Raw genomic sequence first — 5,000 nt, 5'->3', positions numbered from 1 at the left:
TTATCCAAGTAACGTGGGTACGATCTAAGGAACCATAACTGATTTAATGAGCCATTCGCGGTTTCACCTTAATGCGGCTTGTACTGAGACATGCATGGCTTAATCTTTGAGACAAGCATATGACTACTGGCAGGATCAACCAGGGAGCTGCGTCAACTAGAGCTGAGCAGCCGGCCGCCCGGGAGTGTGTCCCGGGGGCCCGCGCGAACACGCAAGCGTCCGCTCAATTATTCTGCAAACAGGAGGAGGCTGAGCTCCCCTGCACCATACACCTCGAAACCCTCTCAGGTCCCGGCGGCGCGCAGCGCCGTCCTAAGTACTTGGTCGGGTTCGAGAGAGGCGCAATCGCCCGGGGTTTGGCGAGTAGACGCTTTAGGTGCGACCACCCGTGCTCCCAACTGAGCTTGCCGCTGCCGACAGAGGCCCGGGAGCGTGCTGTCGTGGCATTGCCGGCGGGAGACAACACGCGCCACCTACGGTGACCGGCAGCTCCAACGCCAGCGCCACAGAAGGACAAAAGCCCCACTTGGGTGCCGAAGCGAACTCTCCCAGCACAGCGCACGCGCCAACACGTCCGCACAGCTGCGATACAAACCACCTGCGAGAACCGCAGAGGCGACCGAGCAGCAGACGGCGTCGCGGCGCCGAGCGCCGGGCGGCGGCGCATCCTCAGCGCACACAGTCCTCAATCGGACCAGCACACTGCAGATGTCCACCGCGCTTCGCACCGGGCCCGCGAGGACCTACTTTGGCCGCACGGCGCCGCGTGCAGGGTGCGCCGGCGCGCAGCTGCGCCGCCTGCCGCCTCCGTCGGCCGGCGCGCCTGCCACTGGCCGCCCCCACCAGCCGGCTGTAGCGCGTGCGCCCACGCACCGCGCGGCCAGCACGCCGGGAGGCCCCCCCTCACCGGCCGGGGACGGTCCCACCCAGCCACCGCCGCGTATCGCTTCACACCCAGATGCCATTCACGTTCGTGGGCATGGTGGGTATCGCTGGAACAACCGGTTGGTAGCTCAACCGATCGTCGCCATCACTGATTCACCTCTAGCGAGAACAACCGCACCACAACGGTTTACCAGTTGTTCATTTGCGTAACGTCACCAGCAAACGTAGGCGTCCATCGCCATTTGCAAATTCAACGATTGTTGCATGCCTGTGTCAGGTGTCACGACACACTATGTCTGCCCACATACACGCAACAACATGTGCACGCTTCGCGAACACGTGGAAGGTGGCCCCCGTACGTATGCGATGTCCATTGCGCGAACGACTGTCAACCGGCCTCTGTCGCATGTCGCAGATGTGGAACGCAGTGCACCATGCTATCACGGTGTGTGAGAAGAGACGACTACGTCTGACAACACGCGCCACTACATCAACAGACGGCTCATGCTGATCGCCATCCAGGGCATACCACACTGCAATCCAGCTCTTATAGGGAGACGACACGTAGCTGAGTGCACAACATTTGGACCGCATGGTTCGCCGTTGTTGGCGCAGTCGTTGTACGGTCACATGTACCACGATGTATCATTCAGTACATGAGGACCAATGTGCAGTACAGTGTGTGATTTGGACGTACAACATCAGCGGACAGTTGACACAGGCCGTACCACAGCGTAGGCTAAGTGCTTCGCCATGCGAATGCCAATGAACAACTGCAAATGCCAATGAACAACTGCAAAGGGCATTGAGCATGTACGTCCTGCTGCCATCCACATTACAGTGTATAGCTGCAAGGTGTTTAACATGAAGCGATACACTGGGGACCGGGCAGTGCGAGTAGCAAACTATATTGCGGGGGTTGCAGTTAGGCAACACTACACTAATTTAACGCGTCGTATGACAATTACAGAGCAGGTTAAGGCCCAACGTGTGTTGGGTTAAGGCCCAACGTGTGTTGGGTTAAGGCCCAACGTGTGTTGGGTTAAGGCCCAACGTGTGTTGGGTTAAGGCCCAACGTGTGTTGGGTTAAGGCCCAACGTGTGTTGGGTTAAGGCCCAACGTGTGTTGGGTTAAGGCCCAACGTGTGTTGGGTTAAGGCCCAACGTGTGTTGGGTTAAGGCCCAACGTGTGTTGGGTTAAGGCCCAACGTGTGTTGGGTTAAGGCCCAACGTGTGTTGGGTTAAGGCCCAACGTGTGTTGGGTTAAGGCCCAACGTGTGTTGGGTTAAGGCCCAACGTGTGTTGGGTTAAGGCCCAACGTGTGTTGGGTTAAGGCCCAACGTGTGTTGGGTTAAGGCCCAACATAGGTTGGGTTAAGGCCCAACATAGGTTGGGTTAAGGCGCAACATAGGTTGGGTTAAGGCGCAACATAGGTTGGGTTAAGGCGCAACATAGGTTGGGTTAAGGCGCAACATAGGTTGGGTTAAGGCGCAACATAGGTTGGGTTAAGGCGCAACATAGGTTGGGTTAAGGCGCAACATAGGTTAGGTTAAGGCGCAACATAGGTTAGGTTAAGGCGCAACATAGGTTAGGTTAAGGCGCAACATAGGTTAGGTTAAGGCGCAACATAGGTTAGGTTAAGGCGCAACATAGGTTAGGTTAAGGCGCAACATAGGTTAGGTTAAGGCGCAACATAGGTTAGGTTAAGGCGCAACATAGGTTAGGTTAAGGCGCAACATAGGTTAGGTTAAGGCGCAACATAGGTTAGGTTAAGGCGCAACATAGGTTAGGTTAAGGCGCAACATAGGTTAGGTTAAGGCGCAACATAGGTTAGGTTAAGGCGCAACATAGGTTAGGTTAAGGCGCAACATAGGTTAGGTTAAGGCGCAACATAGGTTAGGTTAAGGCGCAACATAGGTTAGGTTAAGGCGCAACATAGGTTAGGTTAAGGCGCAACATAGGTTAGGTTAAGGCGCAACATAGGTTAGGTTAAGGCGCAACATAGGTTAGGTTAAGGCGCAACATAGGTTAGGTTAAGGCGCAACATAGGTTAGGTTAAGGCGCAACATAGGTTAGGTTAAGGCGCAACATAGGTTAGGTTAAGGCGCAACATAGGTTAGGTTGAGGCACAATATAGGTTAGGTTGAGGTACCGTATAGGTTAGGTTAAGGTACAGTATAGTTTAGGTTAAGGTACAGTATAGTTTAGGTTAAGGTACAGTATAGTTTAGGTTAAGGTACAGTATAGTTTAGGTTAAGGTACAGTATAGTTTAGGTTAAGGTACAGTATAGTTTAGGTTAAGGTACAGTATAGTTTAGGTTAAGGTACACATTGTTGTATGGAAAGGTGTAATGGGGGGGGGGGGGGGGGCGGCCGGTCGGTTTGTTGATTGTGATTATAGTAAGTGGATGCCTGCGGCATCATCTGATTTGCCACGTCAGGATGCACCTTTGGCTCATGACAGGCGGCGCTCCGATTCCATGCTTGTGGCAGACCTGTGTCTTTCATTCCTGCCATTGTTTGTGTGCTGTGAGAGGAGGCAGTATTGTGATGTTGGGTGCACCCCTGTGTAGGACATGTGTGGGTGTTGGTGGCTTAGCTGAGCAATGGTGGTTGTCGGGGGGGTGGGATATTCCGTTTTCTGAGTGGACCTCCCAGTCTGGTTATGACAGTGTGGATTGTCTCATGTGGCGGAGAGGATGCACTGGGTGTTGTTCCATGCTGGTGCTTACATATTGTCTGTGTGCGTGTTACAGGCGGAGAGTAGTGCGTGATAAGAGTGTGTGGCTGCCGTGTGGTTGTGATTGTGAGCAGAGTCTTTCAGCATGTATACGGACAGTTGTATATATTATCTGTATTCTGATGGGTCTATGTATTACTAATCAGCGCCGTGTATACGTTTAATCCGGTTCCAGTCGAAACTGTTGTATCTCTGTACATTAGTGACACGGCGAGCGCGCTATGTAGCTACTCGTCTCGGCAGCTTCCACCGGTGTATGGCAAATGATTATAAGCAATGAGTCGAGTCGTCAATACCGATAGTGTGACGTCACATGTCTGGGGTGGGGGACGCTGCGCCCTTCCGGTGGGTCATGGCCTAGAAAGACGCTCCCCACGCAGGGGGGCTTGGACTGTCATAAACTCTTCCGAGTAATATACTTGCCGTACGTTTTTGCGACTGCGAGTGCAACGCCCACCGGTACCGACATGGATGGAGCGCCTCCTAGCTGACCGCTCAGCATCGGCATTCGTACAGAGAGCAACGCGATCGCGTCTCTAGCTCGTAACTGGTACAGCTCGCAGCTCATGTATAGGGACAATGTTTTTTTTTTTTTTTTTTTTTTTTTTTTTTTTTTTTTTTTTTTTTTTTTTTTTTTTTTCAATGTTTATTGTACATACATTACCCACTAACTTACAATTTTGCGTGGGCGTTAAAGTAACTAAACAATACTACATAACTACAAGTGGTTACAATTTTAATATCAAAACAACTACAAAACATAAAAGAGCCTTCTGCTCACAATAATACAAAATATTCGGCCTTCTTAGCCTCTCCGGGCTAATCCCGGAGAGTTGCCCGTCCCTAGCCACGGGGAGGCGGGCCGCTACTAACTAACGAAACCACTCTGTAAGAGAACATTTCGTCCCTCCACCACCCATTTAGATATAACAATACACATATACATCTATCTACAGGATTACTTTGTACACATTTACCAGTCTATTGTGCTCTACTCTCTTTTCCTGTTCTTATCGGAAGAGGCAGCTTCCACCGACACAAGACGGTTCTTGTTTATGAATCAGTTGGAAATTGCTTCTAGCGGAACCTCTTACCGATAAACACCAAGTTCGCGGCCAGACCCCAGGCGGACCGAAGATATCGCCAAGCCTAGGGCGGTCTCGCTTATGCTTCTGTCCATTATATCATTATCATTCCATAATTAATTCAATAGTTTCCAGTATCTACCTTAGGAACGTTTGCTGAGCTTCACGTGACACAATGTTTACTAATTTAGAAAAGGTCTGGAAACTTTGCCTGTCATTAAGTATTTCTCTCACGTCACGTGTCGGTAGTAACTGCCTCTCCACTGAGGCAGCCTGGTCGTAAATCGGGCA

At 51.5% G+C, this 5,000-nt stretch overlaps 1 non-coding gene across 1 annotated transcript in view; it reads right to left on the bottom strand.

Annotated features, from left to right (window-relative positions):
- LOC126453864 (small subunit ribosomal RNA) overlaps positions 1–146 on the bottom strand; it is a 1,910-nt gene extending 1,764 nt beyond the window's left edge. Inside the window, exon 1 of the ribosomal RNA XR_007585131.1 lies at positions 1–146. This exon is cut by the window's left edge and continues 1,764 nt beyond it. This is a non-coding gene — a ribosomal RNA (small subunit ribosomal RNA).
- Between the last annotated feature and the right edge of the window lie 4,854 nt (positions 147–5,000).

The sequence above is a fragment of the Schistocerca serialis genome, unplaced genomic scaffold, assembly GCF_023864345.2.
Source record: "Schistocerca serialis cubense isolate TAMUIC-IGC-003099 unplaced genomic scaffold, iqSchSeri2.2 HiC_scaffold_969, whole genome shotgun sequence".
NCBI lineage: Eukaryota > Metazoa > Arthropoda > Insecta > Orthoptera > Acrididae > Schistocerca > Schistocerca serialis.
This window is presented reverse-complemented; position numbering and strand designations above follow the sequence as displayed.